Raw genomic sequence first — 26543 nt, forward strand, 5'->3', positions numbered from 1 at the left:
CACAGCAGGGCCTGGGGTCCCGCCCTGGAGTGTAAGACTTAGCTCCTCCAGGGTGCTCCACCCAGCCTTGTCCAGGCACACTGTGGCCAGAGGCAGATCCTCAGAGATGAACACAGCTCACCAGTCAGCAGCTCACCCTACACCTAAAGCCAAACATCGGCCTGAGGCAAGTGGCTGATCCACAGAGAACACCCGCACGAGTCATCTTCACAATGCGGTAGCCTGCATTTGAAACTGCACTTCCACCCTTAGGCATATACCAAAAGATGGACACTCATACAACAAGGATGTCTGTTCCACTATATTCATAGCAGCATTATTTGTAATAGCCAGAACCTGGAAGCAACCTAGATGCCCCACAACTGAAGAGTGGATAGAGAAAATGTGGTATATTTACACAATGGAGTACTACTCAGCAGAAAAGAAAATAGAATCTTGAAATTTGCAGGCAAAGGGATGGCACTAGAAGAAACCAACCTGAGTGAGGTAACCCAGTCACAAAAAGACAAACATGATATGTACTCACTCATATATGGATTTTAGGCATGGAGCAGGGGGTTGCCAGCCTACAATCCCACCGCCAGAGAATCTGGGAAGCAGGGAGGACCCTAAGAGAGATATGCATGGTAACCCGGAGAAGGGTTATGGGAGGAGATCTCCTAATTGGATTGGGAGCAGGGGGAGGGGAGGGGAGGGGAGAGGGAGATGGGAGAAAGAGAGGGGGAGAAGAGGAGGGGAGAGGAGGTCATGGGAGAGCAGGAAGAGAGAGGAGAGAAGGATGAAAGATACCATAATAGAGGGAGTCATTATAAGTTGGAGGAGAGATCTGGCACTAGTGAGATCTTCACAGATCTATAAGAATGACACCAACTGGCATTAAGGCTACCTTAAATGCCCTCCCCTGATAACGAGATTGATGACTACCTTATATGTCATCCTAGAACCCTCATCCAGTGGCTGACAGGAGCAGAGGCAAACACCCACAGCTAAAAACGAACTGAACTCCTGGAATCCAGTTGCAAAGAGGAGTGATGAGCGAAGGAATCAAGATCAGGCTGGCGAAACCCACAGAGGCGGCTGACCTACACAAGGGGGAATGCATGGACCCCAGACTGATGACTGAGGGGCCAGCATGGGACTGATCCAGACCCCCAGACCCCTTCCCAACCTGGGTGACAGAGAGGAGGCCTCGGCAATCTGTGGGACCTTGGAGAGCAGAACAGTATTTATTCCTGGCATACAAACAGACTCTGGGAGCCCATTCCACATGGAGGGATGCTCTCTCAGCCTGGACACATGGGGGAGGACCTAGGCCCTGCTGGGGATGATATGACAGACTCTGAAAATCCCTCATGGAAGCCCTTAGCCTCCCTGGGGAGTGGAGGGGCGGTGGGGTGGGGTGGGGGGTTGGGAGGATTGGGGGGGCCGGGGGAGGAGGGGAGGGAGAGGGAACTGAGAGTAACATGTATAGAAAGTTAAATAATTTTTTTTAATTATATATATAAAAAGAAAGAAACTGCAGTTCCTTGGGCTAGGGATGTGGCTCGATGGTGGCACCGGAAGCATCAGGCCCTGGATCCTATCCCCAGCACTGAAAAAAAATAAGACACCTGCAGTCCCTTAGTATCAACTACTGTCCACTCTTCCATGATGTACGTGACATTTCAAGCCTTCTCGGCGGCTCCTTCGGCTGAACGCCCCAGAGCAGGGCAGGGAGATCGGAGAACTCTTCCCACTTGTGCCCACTAGGCTCCCCGCACCCCGGCGCACGCCGAATACATGTGCACATGTACACGCACACACTCACGTGGGCGCACGCGTGTGGGTGCTCTCCTGTGCATACGGGTGCGCAGCCACAGGCACGCTCACGTATGTGTGTACACACGCACAGTCAGATGGGCGGCGAGAGTCTGCGTGGACACTCGCCCACGGGTATCCACATACACATGTGTGCGCTCACCCTGCTAGATGCAGAGTCCCCTGCGTGTGCACGTACATGAGCATCTGCCCATGCACACATACATGGAGACACAATTATGTTCGCACACACCTAGACGCAGGAACTCATACATGCGTATATGCACACATTTTGCTCAGATGCACACGTGTGCCTGTGGGCATGGCACACACACGTGCACACAAACATGCACACACATACATGTGCACACCATCAACCCATGTATCTATTCATACGTGTGCACGCACATATATGCATGCTGATCTTTGTAGCTTTTTTTTTTTTTTTTTGGTTTTTACGAGACAGGGTTTCTCTGTATTGTTTTGGAGGCTGTCGGTCCAGCCTGGCCTCAAACTCACAGAGATCCGCCTGCCTCTGCCTCCCGAGTGCTGAGATTAAAGGTGTGCGCCACCACCGCCCGGCTGATCTTTGTAGCTTTAACTCTATCTAACTGCCTTTGTTTTCTCAGAACACAAAGCCATCCTTAGTCTCCTCCCTAGTACCTTTTTCCGTTGTTTCCAAAGGGGAGATTGGCCTGTTTCTTCTAGACCAGTGTAGCTCTCCATCCTAAACTCTTGGTTTGGTATTTTTTGTTTCTGTTTTCTCGAGACAGGGTTTCTCTGTGTAGCTCTTATAGACCAGGCTGGCCTTGAACTCACAGAGATCCCCCTTCCTTTTTGCCTCCAGGGTGCTGGGATTAAAGGCGTGTGCGGCCACCGCCCGGCTCCATCTTGACTTCTAAGGGATACTTATCAAGGGGTTGTACATTTTCGTGGCAAAACAGCAGATTAAAAAGTCGCAGCTTCCCTGGTTGACAGGGTGCCTGGCTGTGGGAACAACAGACCTTGGCCGGAGGCCCACTTCCCTCTTCCTGATCCACCCACAGCCACCTCTGGTGTCAGGGCATATATAACCAGCCAGGGTAGGAATAAAGTGGAGCCTTCTTGAGGAGCCTTCTGGAAGCCTTCTGGAAGTTTTCTTTGCACCACCAGCGGGTCTCTGTGTCATCAACCCCGACACCCTCCGCACATTCTCAGACACAGGCTGCGCAGCAGGCGTGGTACCTGGCCACGTACCTGTGTAGACCTCACCCATGGGGCCCTCACCCACGCCCACCTGAGTAGCACAAGCCCGGGCAGCATTCACCTGCCAAGCTCCTTCCCAGTTCTAGGCCTCGTGACCTTGCAGAGAGAAGGGACCTCGAATTCGGGATCCTTCCCTCCTGCAGAGAGGGGGCTGAATTAACTGGTGTGGGATGTCCTTCTGTACGCCGAGAGTGTGTGCTGCCTTTACTGGCTGGTAGATAGAGCTGACTTGGCCAATGGCCAGGCAGAATTGAGCCAGGTGGGAAATCCAAACAGAGATACGGAGAGAAAGAAGGCAGAGTCAGGGAGACAGACAGACGCCACGGAGCCTCCCAAGAAGCGAAATGTGAGGTAACAAGCCACGCGGTTAAAATATAAACTGATAGAAATGGGTTAATTTAATTATGAGAGCTAGTCAGTAACATGCCTGAGCCATTGGCCAGGCGGTTATAATTCATATTAAGCCCTAGAGAGATTATTTGGGAGCTGGTGGGCAGAAGGAGGAACCTCCGTTTACGGTTAACTACCTCCCTGCTCGCTGTTTTGGAAAAGCTCTGAGATTCTTGCAAACCCACGATCGCGTATGGATGTGGCAGGTATTCTTTGGCCCACGAGCATTAAAGACATATCGATGTAAAACCGAATTCCCTCAGCAAGATAAGAAAATACTTTTCCCGCTCCGGGCATGTCATGTGAGCAGAATGAATGGTTCTGGGTCTCCTACATAGCAGCTGGGGATCCTTAGAGTCCGAGAGTGCTCTTAACAAGTTTTCGTAACTGGGAGCTGATAATTCTTTGAAATCATTTCAGTATTGTAGCCAAACAAAACTCAACAAACCCCATCTGGTGTGTGGATCACGTAGCGTGAGTTAATAATGACTGTGTTGCTGTTTTCCCAGTGGTAGCTACACACACACAACACAGTGCTCTCTCATGCATCCGTTTCTGCACCAGCGTTTCCTCTTCAGAGTCCTCCGCGGCACTCCCCCCTCTCTCTCCGCAGCTTGGGGGGTCCTCAATGAGCTGCCCCTCACCTGGCAGGAGCAACATGGGCCGGGGAGACTGTGGAGGGTTCCAGAGTCCATCGGCAGACAGGCAGGCAGGTGGTGAGGTTAAACCTGTCTCTCGGCCACTTCACTGAGCCTATCCTCAACGCCACCAGAGCTGATTCTGAAGAAACACAAAGGACCGAAAATCCACCCAGGGGATAGAGCCCAATGGCTTTGACTCAAGGGACCCCGCGATGGGTGTCTATCTCTGGGTTGGGGGCTGGTTTGTCCCATCTTTTTGGCATTTGATATCAATCTGGAGCACGCATCTGTGTGTGTGTGTGTGTGTGTGTGTGTGTGTGTGTGTATGTGTGTGTGTGTGTGTGTTTATTCCCATCAACCTGGACAACTCCACCTTTGCTGAAGATGCTTTCCTGGCTCCCAGGCATCTTAACACAAGCCATCCAACAGCTGCGACAGTGTTTGCCTCACAGAGAAAGGTCTGAACTGAGCCTCGAGCTATTCAGAAAGGCAGCCCACCAGGCCTATCCCACGGAAGCCTGCCTTACAAGCTATTCCATGACTGCACAGTTGGGTCCTGGGCTGCAGGGCTCCTCTTGCATGGTGGCACGTCACTGCCATGTGGACACCTCTGCGGTGAATCCAGCAAGTCACCGGTCACCGTGTGTGTCCAGAGTCAGTTCGTAAACCCTTTTGCCGTTCCACTAGCTTCCTGCAGAAAGGGTCATCCTCTGCTTCAGTCCCTTCTGTAATCTCATTCTCTCCTAAGCCCCTGTCAACCTCCTCAGCTTCTCCAGAGCCAAGCACGCCTGCCTGCTCACATAAGGACCTCAGTGCTGCGTGCTCTGGGCAGAGAACTGCTCCTGGGTGAGGACGTTCTTGCCCTCTGGCGGTCACGGCCTGGGGATTCGGCACACAAAGTGAATGGGTGATCTGACATGTGTTCAGCCATGCCTCTTCCATTTCGACCATGAGTTTTCCATTTGAGGCAGTAGCCCCTCCAAATTCCATAAGCTAGGAGCTGATATGGTTTCACACTGACCCAGTCTAGCAAGAGTGGGAGGGAGCGAGCTTGTGTGAAAGCAGGTGGAGGCCACAGCTTCCAGTCTTATTCCTGACAGCCACACTGTTTGAATGAGAGCAGCATCAACAGCCTCGTGGGTTTGGCTATTTGGTCTCTAGTCCGTGGAACTGTTTGGGAAGGATTAGGAGGTGTGGCCTTGTTGGAGAAGATGTGTCACTAGGGGTGGGCTTTAAGGTTTTGAAAGCCTCCAGGGATCCCAATGTTCTCTATCTGTCTGTCTGTCTGTCTGTCTTCCGCAGCTGCTCCTGACACCATGACTCTAACCTCCTGAAACTTGTAAGCCCAGTTAAAGACATTCTACATCCATCTAGGCCATGGTGTTTTATCGGAGAAACAGAAAAAGCAACTAGGACACACAGGGACGCACAAGACACTCCGAGTTGTGAGCTTAACATTCACAGAAGCCTGTGAAATCCATCCGCTGAGAGCCTGCATTTGAAGGCATGAAGCAACATGAAGAAACCCGTGCACCCTGACTCACCATCGTGACATCTGCCACGACCCTGAGAGTTGTTGGCAGGAGGATCACGAGTTCCTGGTCACCCCTGGCTATCTAGGGAGTCTGAGGCCAAACTGGGTCCCTCAAGAACAGAAGAGGAGGCAGAGGAGGAGAAGAGCATCCCCCTTGCCAGGGGCAGCATCCCTGATAGTGCTGTGTCTGTCCTTGCATTTTTAGGAAAGTCCATGCTTCTCCCTCTGCCCAGGTGAGGGGATGGGAGGCGCTATCATTCCTGGGTCATAATCGGGAGTACTGCCCAGGGTTTCCGTGAGGACCACACACGGACTGACAGCCTGACAGACGATGGAACTCAGGTAAAACAATGCAAGTCTTCATTCTGCCCCACCCCCAAGCGCCGCACCTTTCAGAAACCCCACCAGCCCCCGCTGCAGCGACTCGGTGGCCTCAGTGATCTCTGCGCTCAGAGATTTCACTGTGTGTTGCTGTAATACTGCTCTGTGTCACTCTAAAGCTAACGATGATGGTGATGATAATCATAATCATAATAATAGACAGTAGCTGTGCTCAAACCCTGGAAACCCCCTACCAACACCTGCAGAAGACCCTTCGACACAGACAGAGCCAGGAGCAATTCTTGATGCCCAGCAAGGCCACCCTTTCCTTCCTATTAGAAAAGCTGAGGATTCCACGGCTGGTACTGAGAAACCTCTATCCTAGGAGCTTCAGAACACAGAATGAAAAAGAGTAGAGATTTGAAGATTAGTCTTTTAAAATCACCTTGCTTTAACATCCTGAGCCAAGAAGGGGACCCCCGTGCTGGCCCTGCCTCTGCTGTCAGCACCAGCACCCTCTGGTACCTTCTTGAAAGGAATGAGCCCGGTCCTGATGCCCACAAGAGCTAAGAGCTGTGGTCCAGCCGAGCCTAGAGCAGGGACCATTGCCTAGGTGTAACAGCTCCTTATCTTAGCGTCATCGGGATAGGATGTTCAGGCTACTAGGACCACGGTGTCCTCAGAATCCCCACACCCTCACATCCTTTACAAGTGTTCCTATTAAAACAAGGATGCGTCAAGTCATGCAGGATCTCCAGGAAGGGACAGAGAAGCATATGAATCACATTACAAGACCCCTTTCTTGAAGTAAGATCCTGGAAAGGTGAGATTTAGCACCCAGAAGCCCAGTTTTCCCTGGCAAGGTGAGCTCAGACATCTTCAGGCTTATGGGTCAGAACACCGGCGCTTTCCACCCAGGACTCAGACAAACATCTGCAGTTTCTAAAGAGGAGGAGGACACTCCTTGCACCAGCCTGGTGGGTCCTCGGCCTGGTGGGTCCTTGGCCATGGTTGGCCATCACTACTGGATTGTCAAGGCTGAGAGACCTGTGGGTATGGTGCTCACTCTGCCACACATCTCTCTACACAAGGTTCAGGCAGCCACTGGGACGGCCCTACCCATCCCTGCACATGGGAGGAAATTCCATTACCACAGCACAGAACAGACAGCATGTGACATTCATGTCCACAAGGTTGCCTGTCCCCCCATGGCCTGCATCTCCCCATTCCCTGTTAGCTAAAGGGCCCTGGTGAGTGGCTGCAACTTCCCCTGGCACAGTCAAGGGGAGTGCCGCGACCCTCCCTGCTCACTGGGCGCAGCAGAGGCTGGTCTTGAATCCCAGTCTTCCCAACTCTAGCTCTCCAAGTACTGGGGTGACATGTGTGCCCCCACATCTAGCCTACATGCAAATTTTTAAGTAGCCCAATAACAAATGGTATACTTCGTTCAGTCTGCACTAAATGGACCATAAATCAACCAATAGACTGATATGAAGGGTGAGGTCAGATTTCTCCCTAATAGGAACCTCTCTCCAGTCCCCCTGCTATCCAAGTTAAAACAAGGTTCATATGCAAAAAAAAAAAAAAAAAAAAAAAAAGATGTAAGACTTCAAGAGTGTCAGAGCCATCCTGGAATGACACAGCAGACAACACACTACTTAGTCTCTCTAGACCGATTTTATGCAAGACAATATTGGGAATATAGTGTAAAATCAATAAAATGCACAAAATCGGGGAAAAAATAATGCATTACCCCATCTCCCAGAGATGGCCTCCTGGTGGTGTTTGGGTTTTTATCCCTTTTCTTTGCGTAAAGAAGCACAGACAGGATTGTTCCGGTGCACTTTTGATTCTGAACATTCCCCTGACTCGTCAGTTATGGAGCCAGAGGGAAATGTCAGGACGCCCTCCAGCTTTGCTTTCTCTTTTCAGTCAGGCGTCAGTGCTCACCTATAACCCCAGCTCAGGAGGATGAGGTGGGGGAGGGGATCATGGCTTTGAGGCCAGCCTAGGCTACAGAGTGATTCCCAGGCTAAGTAAGGTAAAGCATGTATCAAGACTGTATCTCAGAAAGACACAACATAGAGACGGCTCGGTAGTTAAGAACAGCACCTGCTGCTCTTCCAGACAGCCCAGGTTCAAGTTCCAGCCCCCCCTTGGCAGCTCATAGCTGTAATTCTAGTTCCAAGTGATCTGGTGGTGCCCTCTTCTGGGCTCTGTGGACACCAAGCAGAATGCTCACGCACATAAAATAACATTTAAAAAAGAAGCAAAGGAAAGCAATGCAATGGTAATGATTGCCCAGGAGCTGAAGGCTACTTCCGCTGGAAACACCAACTCTTCACTGGGCTTAAGGGGTCTACATGCGTGTCTTGGATGAAATGAGAAGGCACGGCATCTCTGTCCACATGCGTGTCGTTGGCTGCTTGGGTCAGATCCCTCTCAGCTTTGCACTAAGCACACGTTTCATGAGGGGCTACAACACAGGGATAATCTGACCTAGAGGGGAGCAGCCCCCTGCTTGTAGTGCTTTGAATAAGCATGGTTCCCATTGGCTCATATGTTCAAATGCTTAGTCACTAGGGATTGGCATTATTTGAAGGATTAGAAGGATTAGGAGGTGTGGCCTTCTTGGAGGAAGTGTGTTACTGGTGGTGGGCTTTGAGGTTTCACAAGCTCATGCTAAGACCCTCCCCCCTCTTCTCTCTCTCTCCCTCTGCCTCTCACCCCCACCCCCACCCTGCGGACAAGAATGTAGCTCTCACCTCCGGTGCGCCCCCCTTCCTTGATGATAATGGATTAAACCTCTGAAGCTGTAAGCAGGGACCCAGTTAAACAACGCTTTTCTTTCATAACCTTGCTCATGGGTGTCTCTTCGCAGCAATAAAACAGTGACTGGACAGAAAACCACAAGAATTCTTCCCCATGCCATCCTGCCTCGCTCACTATCCTGTCTTGCATCTGCAACTTCCCCCGCTCCCCCGTTATTCCCCCCCCACATATTTGGTCTTGTAGGTGCTGGTTTCCCAGCAGACAAAGTTCAGAATCTGGTCTTGGTAACAACGAATGTTAGCCACTTCCTAAACATTATTTCTCCACACGAAAATCATCTGCTTTACAAATCCCCTCTTAGAGAAGCTCTACATTTATTCCCCATTAAAAGTTAGGCTGTAATCAGTCATCTTGACTGTGAGTGGTTAGAGATATCTCCGATTTTTTTCCCCTTTGGGATAAGCTTTCGATTCCATGATGCATACACTAAAGGTACACATTTAGAAAGACACACCCAAACTGTTCCACTGTTCCAAGTATGAGTAAGCCTTGACTTCTCGGCTCCTAGGTTTGATCCCCTCCCTTCTCTCCTTATACAACTGCTGGGAGAATTCCAACAAAGAGAATGAATCAAACATTCCATAAACTCAGAAGTCTGTGGAAAGTTCAGCACATAGCATTCAGGGACAATTCTTTTCCCCACCCCACCCCCATCACTGGGCATGAGTCTGAACCATCATTAGTTTAAAAAAATACAAATAAATGGAACTAAATGAGTCCACGAAGCACTCCTAGCAGAATGAAGCTCCCACACAAGGCTGTGTTTAGTACCTCCTGACGCACCTTAATGCCACACTCAGAGCCGCCAGGATGGATTCGCACCGTTGCCATCTGTGTGCATACAGAATTCTCTCCTCAAACAAATCTTTCTCTAACGATATGACACCTAATTCTGCACAGTGGACACTCTGCATTTCTGAAGTCATCTGTTTGGTACAAGACAGGAAAAAGACACAGAGCCTGTTCATGGTCTTCTGAATAAGGTCTACTGGTAAAGGGAAAAGGGAAAATAAAAATCCTAAACTGAAATGCAAACACATGTTTGGAAAACACATATTCCTTCTTCTACCTTTGCCCCGGCCTCTCTGCCAACGTCACATGCCTTTCTGGCCCACTGATCCCCAGAGGGGGATGAGAGACACCCCAGCCTAGAACAGCCTGGTCTCAGCCAATCTGGGTCCAAAAGAAACGCCTCGTGTGTTTGAATTGCAAATGCTCAATGCTCACATGTGTGGGTGCACACAGGCATGTTTGCGTGTGAGTGTGGTTGACACCCCTGGTGTCACTCCTTGGGGACTTTTCTCTAAGATGGGGTCCGGAACTCACCGGGTAAGGGAGGTTGGCCTCAGGTGTCATCTGCCTCTGCCTCTTTGGCTATAGATCACGGTCACACTTGACCACACCCAGCTAGGAGACTGGGTTCTTTGTTTGGTTCTGTTGTTATTACTTTACATCGTTCCGGGGATCGAACTCGGGGTCCTTGTGCTGGTCTTTGTGCTTGCAAGGCAAGTGCTTTATCAACTGTTATCTTCCCAGCTCACAACCCAGAGTAGTAAAAGTGGTAGCTTTTATGTCTGGGGCTGTTTGCTGCTTACTCGTCGGTGAGTAGGGAATCCCTACGCCAGCAGGAAGGTAGACACACTGCGGAAACTCCAGCTCCGTTAGCTGGGGAACACTGCAGCAAGTGACCGAGGACCCAATGGGGGACTTCGAATAAAAAGAGAGGGAAGGAGATGGAGGGCAGCTACAGTTACGACAGGTATGATACAAAGGGAAGCGTACAGACACGGCAGAGCCAACCAGGGACGGCCCCACTGCCACAGGCTGCAGGAGACATAGCCACGGCCACCACAGGGTCGGGAGCTCCAGAAGGACTGCACGGGTGTGGCCGACATTCCCACACATTTCTGAACCAGGTCCATTTATCTGATAACCAGCATGCAGGACTGAGGAGGGCAGACCCTGAGCCAGAGTGAAGGATGAAGAAGGAAGAGTCGAGGCCCTGGCCTTGGTGTGTGTGACCTGGAGTGACCAAAAACGCTAGTGCTACCCAGGTCTGTGAGGGGAGCCCGGTCAGAGACTCTGGTGATGCTGCAGGAGCAGCCAGCTTGCTCTGTGACTGACGAGGTCAGCGGGATGCAGGAAGTGTCGTCAAGCATGCAAGCGTGGGCCAGCAGGACCTGACCAAGGACCAGCAATGTCTTCACGGCGGTGGGCTGGGATGTCAGAGCTGGTGGGTTAAGATTCTAAAGAAAGCAAAGGGAGTGGAAGGAGTAATCAGGAAAGGCTTCCGCTCTTTGCACAGGGCGCTGCAGCTGTAGGCTGCCCCTCAGTCGGCAGGCCTGACACGGATGCCCGGGAGCCGCTTCAGGCCAACCTGGGGCTCAGGGTCTGGTCCTGTTTCTTCTTTCTAGAAATCCGGGTAGGAAGATGAAGCAGGGAAGCTCAGAACCAGACTTTAAAATCCTGACGGAAAGTGGGGCCGGATCACAGGAAGGTGCCAAGCACAGCTCTCAAACCTCTCCGCTCCCCCTAGTCTCCGTTACCTCGTTCTCGTCTCTCTTGTCGGCTCTGCTGACTGAACACTGAAGGAAAGGGTGGGATAATGTCCTGAGCTACAACAGCCAGGGTGGTCCACAGAGCACAGCCCCAAACCACACAGTAGAGAGCAGAGGGTGAGTCATAGAGGTGCTGCTCCCCTGTTTGCAGAGAAAGGAAAACCAGTGACCTGAAGCAATGCGAGCATCTTCAACACCATCTCCATCAGGAATGCACTCATCTGAGGGAGTTCAGGCCTGGAATGAATACTTTGTATCAAGGTCTAAGGAGACCACTTCTTTGTTTTGAGACGAGTCACATCCAGCCCAGGATGGCCCTGAATGCACTCTAGCTCAAATTGCATTGATCCTCCTACCTCTAACTGCCCCGTGCTGGGACTGGAGGTGTGCATCACCATGCCCAGGTTATTCGGCGCTAAGAACCGAGCCCAGGGTTTTGTGCGTGCTAATCAAGCACTCTGTCAACCAAGCTACGCCCCCTAGCCCAACTTTTTTGTTAATTAATTTTCTTTCATCCAGGGCCTCGTGCACGCTAGGCAAGCACTCTGGCACCGGGGAGCTACATCCCAGGCAGCTGGAGAGTATTTTTAATTTATAGGATAAAGAGCATGACAATAAATGACTGTATGAGGACATTGTCTCTACCAGGAAAAGACAGGTAGTTCGGTCCTCCGCTTGGAAGAGATGGCATCTGTATATCGTCAATTAGTGGGGATGACATGATGGAGGCATTGGGGGGACTTCATTTCCTGAAGCTTGAGAAGGCTCACAGAGCTCATTTTGTTTCTCTGCTGTGATGGGGAAGGGGAAAGGCAAGGGGAAGAGGGAGAGGGGAGGGGAGAGGGGAGGGGAGGGGAGATGGGAGGGGAGAGGGAGGGAGGGGAGAGAGCATCTCCCTCTGAGGGAGTGATCAGTATACACTCAGTGTTTTCGCTTGCCTTGGGGACACAGCCCTTCAGATGTCTAAGGTGCTCTTCGGACATCACATCTTACCTACTAGGCGTAGCCCCGAGCTCAGTTTCTCAAACTCCCAGCCCAGGGTCTACTCCCCTGTTCTCTCAGGGTTCCGCCTGAGGCAGGCCCTCACTCTCCAGCTTTACCCCCCCACCCAAGATAGCCTTTTGAGTCCCCCCCCCATCCCTGCTGTAGTGGTATTATTATTACTATTATTTGTGACTTATTAAAGCTTGACTGAGGATTCAGAAAAAGCAAAGTCAGTCACTAGCCACGGAAGCCAGGCACACACCTTCAATCCCAGCAGCCAGAAGCTAGGAGGTGGTGGCACACACCTTTAACCCGAGGACTCAGGATTAAGAGATGGACGGATCTCTGTGAGTCCAAGGCCACCCAGATCTACACAAGAGTGAGTCAGTCTAAACGAGAATTATAGCTCACACCTTTAACACCAACATTAGGGAAGTACGTAAGACAGAAGCAAGGTCTCTGTAGAGCCACGCTGAGGAGAGGCAGCAGTCTGAGACTTGGTGAAGATCTCGTGTGTGGATCAGGCCCCTTCAGCCTGAGCTGGAGGCGGGAGCCAGTGGCCGGCTGCTTTGCTGCCCTGATCACAGCTTGAACCCCGGTATCTGCCTGTGGGTCCACTTATTTATTCATTTCACACCTGTCTTCCACCTTAACTCCCCTGTCCCTAACCCACATTTCTCTTCACCATACTGCAAAGGTAAAACACACTGGAGGAGAAACGGCCACGGCCCAAGGAAAGATGAAATGACTGGCGGAAGGAAGGGGAATGGCGACGAGACAGGGGGACTGTCGAAGACAGGATGATCAGTCTCACCAGAGCCTAACCAAAGGGACACGCAACTTCTTCCCAAATCAGTCAGCGGTCCCGGCAGAAAAAGCAAGCAGCTGTCCCTGTGAATTCCTCCACCACCAGGCTCTTCCACCAGCATGAGGTCTGTGGTTTACTAAGAATCCCACCCAGCAGCCAGGAGTTGGTGGCGCACGCCTTTAATCCCAACACTCGGGAGGCAGAGGCAGGCGGGTATCTGTGAGTTCGAGGCTGGGCTGGACTGACAGCCTCCAAAACAATACAGAGAAACCCTGTCTTGTAAAAAAAAAAAAAAAAAAAGAATCCCACCCGGCTGATGAAGCTGCACTCGCAACTTGTAGGTGCGATTGAGAGTGCATGGTTAGTCAACGGGGGAAACACTTGCTCAGGACCAAGGGCCAGCAGGACTTGCTCCCTTGCCCCTACTCGGCGCTTAACGGCAGCACCATATGCTCTTCCCTCCCCTTTACCTCAAGAAGCTTCCAGGCTCAGCACTGGCTCTAGCAAAGCCCCTTCAAACCCTGCCACATTCCCAAAGGTCTAAGAAAGAAAGCAAGGAGGCTTGCAGGTTTTCCTGAGGCGGGTTTGACGGGCGCTGCCCACTGAAATGGAAAGTGACTGCCTCATCAGTTTATGTGGAAGCTAAGAGGAAATCCACAAGGGGACCTTTGCTCTATCTGGTTCTTCTGGCCCACGCGGCTCTCTAGCCAGCCAGCTTCTTGCCCGCAAGCAGCGGATACAATGTCTGTCTTGCTGACGAAACGGGAGACTGTATGTCTGGTCCCAACAGCATACCGTGGTCTCCTGGATAACCGCAAGGACCAGCCAGAGGCCCCTGTAACCCTGTGACCCCAGTTTAAGCACCCTGTGGGAAGGAAGTGCAGCCAACGGGCTCAAGGAGTGGTTGTCACAGCGGTTGTCACAGCGGTGGGGAGAAAAGCCATGTTAGATGTACACTGTGGAGTGGAAGAAAAGTGTCGGCCTGAAAATTTGAATAAAAGGCAAAATTGTAGAGACATAAAAAGATGAGTGACGGCCACAGGATCAGAGAGAGAGAGGAAGACCTGGGGTGTAAAATAGGAAGCAAGGCCAGTGGTGGCGCGTGCCTTTAATCCCAGCACTCGGGAGGCAGGGGCAGGCGGATCTCTGTGAGTTCGAGGCCAGCCTGGTCTGCAAGGCTATACAGAGGAATGCTGTCTCGAAAAACCAAAAAAAAAGAAAAAAAATGTGAAGCAAGAGAGCTTTCAGGATGGCGGCTGGCCTACTCGTGGTTGTAATATATATATATATATATATATATATATATATATATATATATATATATATATATATATATGCCAGAGTATACTCTGGCAGTATGAGTTCAGTCCAGAAAGAAATCTTAACGTACGCGAATTTAACAAACAGCAAAGAGGCACCGGGGGACCCCGGGTTGGAGCCTATACCGTGGCAAAGGAATCTAGCTGTATTACAGGTATGTGAGACAGGCTCCCTGAAGTGTTCTGCAGGGCGAACAAGCGGTTACCCACATAACCGTGAGTAGACCCGTAACGTGAAAGCTAAGAGGAACCGCATATGAGCCCCTCTACTCAAGCTGGTAAAGTGTGTCCGGGGTAGTTCAGACCAACAGTGCTGACATTGCTCGTGCATATCAGGATTGAAAATTAAGCGGGTGGGTGCCATTGGGTGGCAGGAACCGGGGTTCTCGCTGCGGGGAGGAGGGTAGGTTGTGTCGTACGTACAAGGGGAGACCAGAGTGATCCACGGAGGGACAGGCCAGTGATAGAAACACCAGGAGGAGCGTGTGTTTAGATTAACACGGACACGGAGAGCTACAGACAGAACGATTTGAGGCAGAACTGAACACAAGCCGTGCTTATTGACTTGATCCTGTTTCTTCCTTACTTGGAGCTAAGGAAGCGATCTGGACAATATTTATGAAAAGAAGACGTGAGAGGATGAATCTGCTCCATCTGTTTGGTCTAAAAGGGGGAAGGGACAGAAAACCGCCTTGCCATTCAGTGCCCACAGCTGGCTTCTCCATGAAAAACAGTTCCCCCCCTCCCCTAGCTGGCGACACAGTCCCTGGCATTTGGTCTCACAGCCTGTTTGGATGTGCTTGAAGGTCTCTGATGACCAAAGAGAAGGAAATTACCTTTAAAAAAAAAAGAACCCATTGGGATGGGAATATAGCTCAGGTGCTAGAGTGCTTGCCTAACATGTACCAGGTTCTGGGTTCAATCCCAGTCCCGTAGGCACAGTGCCCCATGCCTGTAATCACTACTCAGGAGGTGCAGGCAGGAGGACCAGCCTGGGATTAGAGGGAGAGGGAGGAGAGGGGGAAGGGGGCTGTCCTAATTGTGAATCACAACACCAGGCACACACACACAAAAAATATCTTCAGGGTCAGCCCTGCCCCACATCTCCACCCCCTAGTCAACCGCTTCCCCTGTGTTCCCAGAGCCTACGGTGGCCTGGTGGGCAAGTTCTCCAGGACCCCATCCATCCTGGTTCTTTCCCTTGATCTCCAGCCACTCCCAGCCTCTGCCCGAGCTTCCCACCCGGGCCCTCATGTACATGTCACAGACACACTCACTGATGTCTCCAAATATTCACACTGTTGCTCATCTCACGAATTACGCGCTGCCCCTGGGTCACCTCCTTTTGTTTTGGCGATCGTGACTTTGGGGCCAAGTTCCGTTCTGGGGAGCCCAACAGATGAGGTGCTCCCCTTCCTGCAACGGTGTCCAACCATGAAAAGGCAGCACCCGTTCTTTTACCCTATGTCACTCCTGTTTATTGCTAAATGTAGTCCCCAGGCTGAGCCACTGTCCTCAGATGTGACCTGGCCGGTACAGGTAGCACAAGCCCTCGCTCAGTTTTGCTTGACAAGGCGTCCTGCATAATCACCCAGCGGTGGTGCAGGCCGGGTACATAGCACCTTACATTCGAGTCGAGGCTTGTGGATGGATGATCATATCTTCGTTTGTTTCACATTAACTTCTACTTATCCGTCACCTTGAGCTGGTGAGATCTTTGCGAAGCTGAAAGACCTCACTTAGATCCTTTTACATCCCATCTTGGCTTTGTCCCAGCACTCAAGTTCATTAAAGTGACTCTGAGTTTCTAGATTGTCGTCTATCATGTTGGCTCTTCAGGATAGTTAACCCTGGCAAGGCTGAACCAGTGTGTCACCTTGGACAGCCTTGGTGGCAAGGCAGCCTCTTGGTTGTCATCAGGAAACTTGACTAGGAAAACAGTCTGCCACATAATAGAAACATTCCTTTAAATGGTGAGTAGCGGGTGATGTCTCAACTGTTTGCATCAAACGTGGGCTTGTGCTCAAAAAAACTGTTTTCCTTTGAGCAGTCTAGAATGTCGGTACATACCAGGTACATGCCTATATGGCTAGCTTTCTCAAAACACTGTTGGCCAATGGCCTAGTGAACCTTCCAGTGGGCAAAACAGCACAATGTTCGTACAGTCCCATGTGACTGCTGGTAAATGTTCCTGTGCTGGTACATGGTGCCTGAAAACCTCGGCCTGGCCTCCCCCTACGTTATCACAACACCTTTCCCATCTACTGACTTTGCTTCTGTAATAACTACAGACAGAACAACTTGGAAGCCCCTCCAAGTCACCGAGTCTCAAGGCAGTCTCTGGATCACCACATACCTCTACATTTTAATTTTGAGGCAGACATATGAAGGCTACCAGGGCAGAAGAAATATTGATCTCACAGTCAGTCTGTTCCTAAAGACAGTGAGGAGGTTGGCTATCCCCAAATCCTGCCCTTGTGGGTTTTGAGGTCTGCCCAATGGGTTCACCTTGGTCATTCGGGGTAGCAGTACACAAGGCTCAATTGTGCCTTTGGAGGGAACACAACAGGAGTCAGTAATGTCTTTGAATGTGGAGTACCACATTCCCAGCCCCTCTCACTGTGGGCCAACAGGAGGCCCGTGCATGCACAGAACATTCCAAAACACGGCCCGCTACCTGCCGACACGCCTGGAGCACCCAGGTCTAGCCAGTTCTCTCTTGTGAGCATCTCTTAAATCTAGTCCCATTCTCTCTGCCTCCACCACTGACCTGAGCCACTGCTCTAAGTCAGCTGGCCTTGCTGCCCACGACCCTTCTCCTTCCCAGGCTGCTACATTCATCAACCAGAAGGATCTTTACGAAAAGAAGAAGGGTTTCGCTGCTGGCAACCGGCACACCTTCCATATCATCCCCACTGCCTCTAAGGCAGGAGCCAAATCCTCCCTGATAGCGGCTTTGGGTTCAGCCTCCATTATAACCAAGCAGGCTTTCACCCAGTCCCTTGGACTCACCCTCTGTTCACATCCAGGCTTTTGCTTATGTGCCATGGCTTGTGAGACGTCCTTCCCCTGGTGGTCCAGCTACGTGTCACCCGCTTCTTAGGTGCCTGGTAAAGCATGGCTTCTTGACTCAGAACGTACTCCAGAAACATGCCTCCTTGACTCCCTGAGCATTCCCTCCACGCCGTAATTAAAGCATCTGAATGTTTCATCATAGTAGATGAGACAAAACAGCAGCCCGCAGAATGGGAAAAGATCTTCACCAGCCCCACATCTGACAGAGAGCTGATCTCCAAAATACACAAGGAATTCAAGAAACTAGACATCAAAAGACCAAGTAATCCGATAAGAAGCATGGGGTACAGATCTCAAAAGAGAAATCTCAGCAGAGGAATCTCAGATGACTGAATGACACTTAAGGAAGTGCTCAACATCCTTCATCATCAGAGAAATGCAAATCAAAACAACTCCGAGATACCATCTTTCACCCATCAGAATGGCCAAGATCAAAAACTCTGATGACAGCTTATGCTGGAGAGGATGTGGAGGAAGGAGAACACTCCTCCATTGCTGGTAAGAGTGCAAACTTGTGCAACCATCTTGGAAATCGGTATGGTGGTTTCTCAGAAAAGTAGGAATCAATCTACCTCAAGACCCAGCAATTCCACTCTTAGGCATGCACACCCAAAGGATGCGCATTCATACAGCAAGGACATTTGCTCAACTATGTTCACAGCTGCATTATTTGCAATAGCCAGAACCTGAAAGCAACCTAGGAAAACGTGGTACATTTACACAATGGAGTAATACTTAGAGGGAAAAAAAAATGGCATCTTGAAATTTTCAGGTAAATGGACAGAACTAGAAAAAGCCATCCTGAGTGAGGTAACTCAGACCTAGAAAGACAAATATAATACGTACTCATTCATAAGCGGATGTTAGACGTAAAGCAAGGGACAACAGGCCACAGCCCCGGAGAAGCTAGTAACAAACAGGACCTTAGGAGAGACACACATGGATCTGCCTAGCAAGCAGGGAAAGACAAGAGCTCTTGAGTAAACTGGAAGTGTGGGAGGGGGGCAGGGCAGAGGGTGGAAATGGGAGGAGAGGAGGGAGGGGCACTAGGGGGAAAATGCATATATAGCTCAGTTTTAAAAATGAAGAAGAAGGAGGAGGAGAAGGAGGAGAAGAAGGAGAAGGAGAAGAAGAAGAAGAAGAAGAAGAAGAAGAGGAGGAGGAGGAGGAGGAGGAGGAGGAGGAGGAGGAGGAAGAGGAAGAGGAGGAGGAGAAGAGGGAAAATTGGAAAAAAAAAAGTAGTGTCCGTGAGGTCAGGGGAGTGGTTTATCCTGTGGTGTTCACACCTTAGTTAGAGCTTGATATATCACCCAATTGAAATGAATAGTAGAGGTTGTTTCGTGAAGGAGAGTCCCTGGCCTTGAATGCATAAACACAGCCCATCCCACATGCCCTCCATCAGCGTCACCTTTCTGTGATGGAAGTTGGTGCTGCAGCCTCCACCGCTCCCATGGTGTCCACGTGGGCGCCCAGAGGCCTGGCCTGCCCTGTGTCTGCTACAGGGAGGAATAGAAAAATGGCGGGTGTATCGTGTACTCTTCTCGCCAGCTGCCTGGGTCTGCGGCTGTCTAGTCCCCCAAATAACACGGGAGACGCTGTATTAACTATGAAGCTATTGGCTGTGGTTTCTTAATGGCTAGCTCTGACTTAATTATTAACCCATAACTACTAATGTATATTTCTATAAGGACTCATCTTACCGAGGACGCCAATCTCATGTGTCCTCTCCTCCTGGGATCACATGGCGACTCTCCACTCTTGACTACGTTTCCCAGAATCCTCCTCGACTCCTAGCCCCACCTATCTTGCTTCCCTATTGGCCAACAGTGCTTTATTTATCAACCAGTTGGACAAACATATACACAAAAGGATTTCCCCCATTTGATGGGAAACAAGAGCCCTCCGTGACAAAGGCCAAGTGTGTCACCTGGGTGCCTAGCAGAGCACAAATTAAGAAGTTGACCATCAAGCTTGGCCAAAACTTTCCCCAGAGGCTAAAACGGTTAAGATTTCATGTTTTCCCCCATCATAGAGCCTTTTCCCAGTGGCTGATGGAAGCAGAAGCAGACACCCACAGCTAAACATCGAACTGAACTCCTGGAATCCAGATGCAGAGAGGGAGGAGTAATGAGCATAGCAGTCAAGACTGGGCTGGTGAAACCCACAGAGACAGCTGACCTGAACAAGGGGGAGCTCATGGACCCCAGACTGATGACTGAGAGACCAGCACGGGACTGATCCAGACCCCCTGTATGTGGGTGTCAGTGATGAGGCCTCAGCAATCTATGGGGCATTGGGTAGTAGATTAGTATTTATCCCTGGCGTACAAATGGACTTTGGGAGCCCATTCCACACGGAGAGATGCTCTCACAGCCTGGACACATGGGGAAGGGCCTAGGCCCTGCCTGGGATGATATAAGACTTTGAAGATCCCCCATGGAGGGCCTCACTCTTCCTGGGGATTGGAAGGAGGATGGAAAGGGACGTAGGGAGGTTTGGGGGTGGGGGAGGAGGGGAGGGAGAGGGAGCTAGGATTGACATGTGAAGCAAGGTTGTTTCTAATTTAAATAAAAAATAATGAAAAAAAGGAACACTTCATCTTTAGTGGGGAACCTGCATAAGACTGAACTAGACTCCCTTAATACAGGTGACAAGGGTGTGGCTGGGACAATATATGAGGCCACTGGGAGTGGGTCCAAGATCTAACACTAACGCACAGGCTGACTTAGTGGAGCCATTCTATATGGAGAGATACCTTGCCCAGCCTAGACACAGCGGTGTAGGGGGTGGAGAGGTGCCTTGGTCCTACCTCAACGAGACGATGGGACAGACCTAGTAGATTTCTAGGGGAGGCCTTATCCTCTCCGTGGAGCAGATTGGAGAAGGAGGGGGTGGGGGCAGCAGGAGGAGAAGAGAGAGGGGGAACTGGGGTTGGAATGTAAAAAATAAGTTAATAGAGGGCTGGAGAGATGGCTCAGAAGTTAAGGGCACTGACTGCTCTTCCACGGGTCCTGGGTTCAATTCTCAGCACCGACTTGGTGGCTCACAGCCATCTGTAATGAGACCTGGCGCCCTCTTCTGGTGTGCAGGCAGAACACTGTATACATAATAAAAATATAAATCTTTAAAAAATAAAATAAATTTAAAAAGAAAAATTTAAAACCAAGAAGAGAGAGAGAGAGAGAGGAGAGGGGGGGTGGATTAGGACGAACAGAGGTGGGGACATGAGACAGCTGTTAGGCAGATGAACCAGGAGAATGAACGCACTGTCCTGGGGCATAAGACAAGAACAACGTCTTCCTCCAACTCCTTGCAGAGCCTGGAACTCACTAAAATCTCACTCAGAAGCGGGAGGAATACATTCGTGATCCTTGGGGCAGCAGTGAAGGAATTCCGAGTTCCCAGACACTGCAGAAGGCAAGTGGGAAGGGAGTGAGCCCAGAGCAGGCCAGGCAGGGGGCTTCCCTGTTCGCAAGCACTCTCTGAGATAGGAACACTTCCCTGTCTTCGAAGCTGCTTTCCCTTTGAACGGGAAGAGGAGAAGCTCGTCCCTTAGTGTGCCTGCCCCTTGCTTTGTGAATCTGGACTTTACCTCAGCTCTTGCAGCTGAGCTCAGTCAGCTGTCACGGCAGCGGTGGGATTGCTTTTCCACGCTGAGAACAGAATTAGTCTATGAATAAGTAAAGAGGAGCTAGAGCCAAATCAGGGTGCCAAGGCTGTCACAGGCTCCCTCCCGGGCCCTGTCTCTTGGTGGCCATGGTTAGCTGCAGGGGAAGGCTCAAGAGACCCTGAAAACATCACAGGGTTGCTGGAGTCTACAAGGGTGCCAGGGTTCATGAGGGTGTTGGTATATTTAAGGGTTTGGGGAGCTCAAGAGTGTACTGCGGGCCCAAGGGGCACGGGGTTGGGGGGGGCTCAGGAAGGTGCTAAAAGGCTCAGGAGGCTGCTGGGCACTGAGGGGAATTCTGGGAGCTCTGCAAGGAGCTGGAGGCTCCTCAAAGCACTGGACACGTTGTTTGTGCTTCTGCTTTGCGGGGGTGGTCGGGGGCTGGGGGTGGGGGTCTTGGAAGGGACTAGCATTCTGTGTACTGTTGTCCTGGGACAATCTGGGGACTCAGGTCTGAAGACAAGTCAAGATCTAGTGGCCCCATGCTACCCCCAGTGCTGCTAACACTCTCTGGTGCCACTGAACTAAAATAGCTTTCTCTCATATTGCCATGTTGCTAAGAGAAGGAAGTGATTTGCCCTAGAAAGAAAAAGGGAGAGTCACCCACATGTCACCGTCACCCACATGCTTCCTCCTTTTGTGATCCCCCGGTCCTCCTAATCCGGCCAGCTCGGTAACACACTCTGCAGACGAAACCCATCTGCTTTCATTGTATTTTCCAACTCTGCTTATCATTAAACTGAGACCGATTTTTCCTGCTCCGTGTGACTCCTCTTCTGCCAAACACGTGTGCTCTGGATATGGCGCGTGCCCTGGGAAACGTTCCCACTAATGAGAATTCGGTGGTAGCGTGGAGGCCCCAGCTCCACTTTGTCATTTCACAAAACAATGATGCCAAGGGGAAGATAATTATCAAGTCATAAAACCAACAACCCACACACATAGCCACATACACACACACACACACATACACACACACACATACACACACACATACACACACACATACACACACACATACACACACACACACACACACACACACACACACACACACACACACACACACACCGCTCTTCACCTTCCAAGGGAAAACCCAGAGGCAAGACTGTCCAACTCCCTCCCTTAAAGGAAAGCCACAGCTTGGAGTCTTTGGCAGGACAGTTTTCATGACCGGTGTCTCCCCCGGTCTCCGTGGAGAGGCTTGGAGGAGGGAGTTAAAACCCAGCCAGCCGTTAAATTATTCCTCAAGCCACGACGTCTCATGGGCAGGACCGCCCAAACGTGAGCTGAGCAAGCGTGACACCAATAGAGACGCCAAGAAAATCCCACAGGGCCTCCACCCCCGACCCCGAACCCTTAACCACGAAGAGCCACAGGCAGTTGAGCTGAGAGCGGAGAGGTGGTCTAACCTGAGGAAAGACACACCAGCTGAGCTGAGAGCAGGAGAGGTGGTCTAACCTGGGGAAAGACACACCAGCTGAGCTGAGAGCAGGAGAGGTGGTCTAACCTGGGGAAACACACCAGCTGAGCTGAGAGCAGGAGAGGTGGTCTAACCTGGGGAAAGACACACCAGCTGAGCTGAGAGCAGGAGAGGTGGTCTAACCTGGGGAAACACACCAGCTGAGCTGAGAAGCTGAGAGCGGGAGAGGTGGTCTAACCTGGGGAAGGACACACCAGCTGAGCTGAGAGCGGAGAGGTGGTCTAACCTGGGGAAGGACACACCAGCTGAGCTGAGAGCGGGAGAGGTGGTCTAACCTGGGGAAGGACACACCAGCTGAGCTGAGAGCGGGAGAGGTGGTCTAACCTGGGGAAAGACACACCAGCTGAGCTGAGAGCGGGAGAGGTGGTCTAACCTGGGGAAAGACACACCAGCTGAGCTGAGAGCGGGAGAGGTGGTCTAACCTGGGGAAAGACACACCAGCTGAGCTGAGAGCAGAGAGGTGGTCTAACCTGGGGAAGGACACACCAGCTGAGCTGAGAGCGGGAGAGGTGGTCTAACCTGGGGAAAGACACACCAGCTGAGCTGAGAGCGGGAGAGGTGGTCTAACCTGGGGAAAGACACACCAGCTGAGCTGAGAGCAGAGAGGTGGTCTAACCTGGGGAAAGACACACCAGCTGAGCTGAGAAGCTGAGAGCGGGAGAGGTGGTCTAACCTGGGGAAAGACACACCAGCTGAGCTGAGAGCAGAGAGGTGGTCTAACCTGGGGAAGGACACACCAGCTGAGCTGAGAGCAGAGAGGTGGTCTAACCTGGGGAAAGACACACCAGCTGAGCTGAGAGCGGGAGAGGTGGTCTAACCTGGGGAAAGACACACCAGCTGAGCTGAGAGCAGAGAGGTGGTCTAACCTGGGGAAAGACACACCAGCTGAGCTGAGAAGCTGAGAGCGGGAGAGGTGGTCTAACCTGGGGAAGGACACACCAGCTGAGCTGAGAGCGGGAGAGGTGGTCTAACCTGGGGAAAGACACACCAGCTGGTTGTCCAGTGCCAATTGGTTGGCCCTGAAAACGTACACACCCATGGCATTATGTGGACTGGGCAGTTATGTTTAGGAGTACATGTGTGTATGAATATGGGTATGTTCACACCCTAACAATTGGGGGGAGAGAAGCCATGAATTTGAAGGAGAGGAGGGAGGTGTGTGCAAAGGGTTTGGAGGGAGGGGAGAAGTACTGAGATTATATTATAATCTCAAAAGTTAAAAATGCTTCCTCGGCATTAAATACAGAGTCTGAGGCCTCCCCTCGAGGAAAGTGTTTGTGCCAACTAGGGATATGGGGTGGGGTGGGTGGGGATGGGGCAGTCTCCAAGTCCTCACTACTGGTGGCAATTTAGAGTATCTCGCGGTCTTCCGCAGAGGATCCTAGATCAGGCTTTTTCTTTGCGCCTAAGGCAGCCTCCTGCGCAGGCTCTGAGGACCCCTCCCTCAGGAACAGCAGTAGCCATAGTGACCGTTAAGACCGTTGTGTCCTTTCGTATGTGACAACAGTGCCACCATCCACAGTCACACTTACAGGGCTTCTTCATAAATGACTACCATTTCTGGATTTACAAAAAATAAAAATAAAATTATCACCGGATGGAAGCAAAAATAAAAAGAATGATGGAATGGCGGAATGGCATCATCGGGAAATCCCTTCCCTGAAGTCACTCGACCAGCCAGGGAGCGAGGAGCATGTCCTGGTTTGCAAACCTTGACAGAAAACAAAATGCTTGCCCCTCCAGCTCTCCCCGGTTGATGAGAGACCGTAGCAGGAGAACACACATGGGCCGGGCTGTGAGCCTGTGGGGCGGCAGGCTAGTCTCTGGCAGTCTGGCTGCTATTTCCGCCCAGATTTCGGTCTACTGAAGTAGAGGGAGAATTTTGGCAAGCTGCTCTCATCTCTCCCACTGCAGAATTCCCCGTCACCACTGCGCCCTCAAGTGACCTCCCTCATTTTCCTCCTGAGGGTGATGGTGAGGACCTGTCTCCCCCCTGCTAACAGTGATCGTTTGAATCTATTGTCTGTTAGCTACAACCCAACTCCGGGGCTGAGGCCGCTCCCAGAAGCACATGAGCGGTGTGACATCAGCAAGGAGCCCTGCTTTGGTGAGGAGATGGCCGTGGATGGAGGGTGAAGGAACCTGCTGTCCTCCCTGAGAAACGAATCAGGGTTTGCCACCTGCTTCTTCCCGGGAAAGATGAAGCAAACTCATTCCTCCATGAAGTTGGTGTTTGCCAAGAGCCTACTCTAGCCCCAGTGTGGGGTAGGCAGACAGGCAAGGCCCCGCCCTCAGAGATTAGCTACGTACACCGTTTAGAGTGTTGACGAAAGCGTGCCTTCTGCTGTAGCCACTAGACTCTCTGCAGGTAAATTCTCAATGCTGTTGGCCAACGGGTTGGATGATTGGCTACACCACAGGGCTGTTGAGCTGGACAGGGCTGAGCACGCTACCTCCCAGACAGGTGAGCCCCTTCTGCAAACTGATTTTTCTCTCCACTTCTGAATTTGGTGTTGACAACTGGGTAAAAACATAAAAACAGCAATAACTCCAAGTCAGATTTCACCCAAAACAACACAAAGGGCCATGGTTGGGAATGAGGGTGTTCCCTGGAGGAGATAGACTGTGCCAATGGGAGCCAAAATGGTCTGGAGAATCTTTGTCACCGCCCATACGCATATGTGGGGTCTGACTGCGGTTGGATCAGTGTATGCAGTAGACGGTACATGAGTCTACGTGGCCACATCAGCAAGGAATCAACCCAACGAAGCCAGCCCAGTTCATGCCCTCCACCGTCACAGTCCCCTGACCTTCCATCCCTTCCCTCCTGGTAAACAGGTTCCTTGAGAAGGAAATGAAGACCGCTCGCTTTGAACGTGTTAGGTTTGAAACGACCAAATATTTGCCAACGTTCTGAAACTGGAACAAAGCCTTGGGAGAGCGAGATCAGAAGTCAGTCAGCTGGCACTGAGTCCTGGGACCCAGGCAGGCGGGGCCAAGATGGCTAAGAAGCAGGGGGTGTGGTGTCCAGCTTCCAGGAAGGAGGCAGAGGCGGGAGACTGAGGCAGGGTGGGACAGACTCGCAGAGGAGGCTGCACAGCAGATGGGCTGGAGAGCTGAGTTGCCCAGGGGAGGGACCACTTTGACCTTTTTTTTTTTTTTTTTTTTGGTTTTTCGAGACAGGGTTTCTCTGTATTGTTTTGGAGCCTGTCCTGGAACTCACTCTGTAGACCAGGCTGGCCTCGAACTCACAGAGATCCTCCTGCCTCTGCCTCCAGAGTGCTGGGATTAAAAGCATGCGCCACCAACGCCCAGCTCCACTTCGACTTTTAACAGTGACTCTCTGTATCTTGGTGTGGAGGTACATTCCTATGATCTCAGCACTTGGGAATTGGAAGCGGGAGGGTCAGACGAGATGTTCAAGGTCATGCTCACTACAGAGCAAATTCAAGGCCAGCCTGGACCATGTGAGATATTGTTTCAAAAGAAAATTTAGAAAGCTGAACGGTGGTGACTCCCCTCTGCAGAGTTCCAGGAGGAAAAAGAAAGTTCTGAGGCCTCGTGGGAGCAGCTGTGGCCTTGAAGACTCAAGGATGGGATCTTAACCCCCACCCCTCACAATGTGACCTGATTTGGAATGTGGGTTAAATACAGGTTGTGATGGTTTAGATGAGAAATGACCCCCCCACTGACCCGTAGACTTGGGTATCTGAGTAGCTGGGCTCAGTATGTAGCACTGTTTGGGATGTTTAAGGTGTACGGCTTTATGGGAGAAGCATGTCATTGGGAGGTAGCTTTGAGAGCTTATAGCCTGTCCTTACTTGGCAGGCTTCCTGTCCCTCCCTTTCTCCTTCTGAAACCGGAAGCCAGAATAAACTCTTCCTTCTAC

The 26543-nt window shown here is 51.2% G+C and overlaps 1 protein-coding gene across 1 annotated transcript in view; it reads right to left on the minus strand.

Annotated features, from left to right (window-relative positions):
- The window catches only part of Ptprn2 (protein tyrosine phosphatase receptor type N2), a 653364-nt gene that overhangs the window by 588047 nt on the left and 38774 nt on the right, over positions 1-26543 (minus strand).

The sequence above is a fragment of the Mesocricetus auratus genome, unplaced genomic scaffold (genome assembly GCF_017639785.1).
Source record: "Mesocricetus auratus isolate SY011 unplaced genomic scaffold, BCM_Maur_2.0 Super-Scaffold_15014, whole genome shotgun sequence".
NCBI classification, from domain to species: Eukaryota; Metazoa; Chordata; class Mammalia; order Rodentia; family Cricetidae; genus Mesocricetus; species Mesocricetus auratus.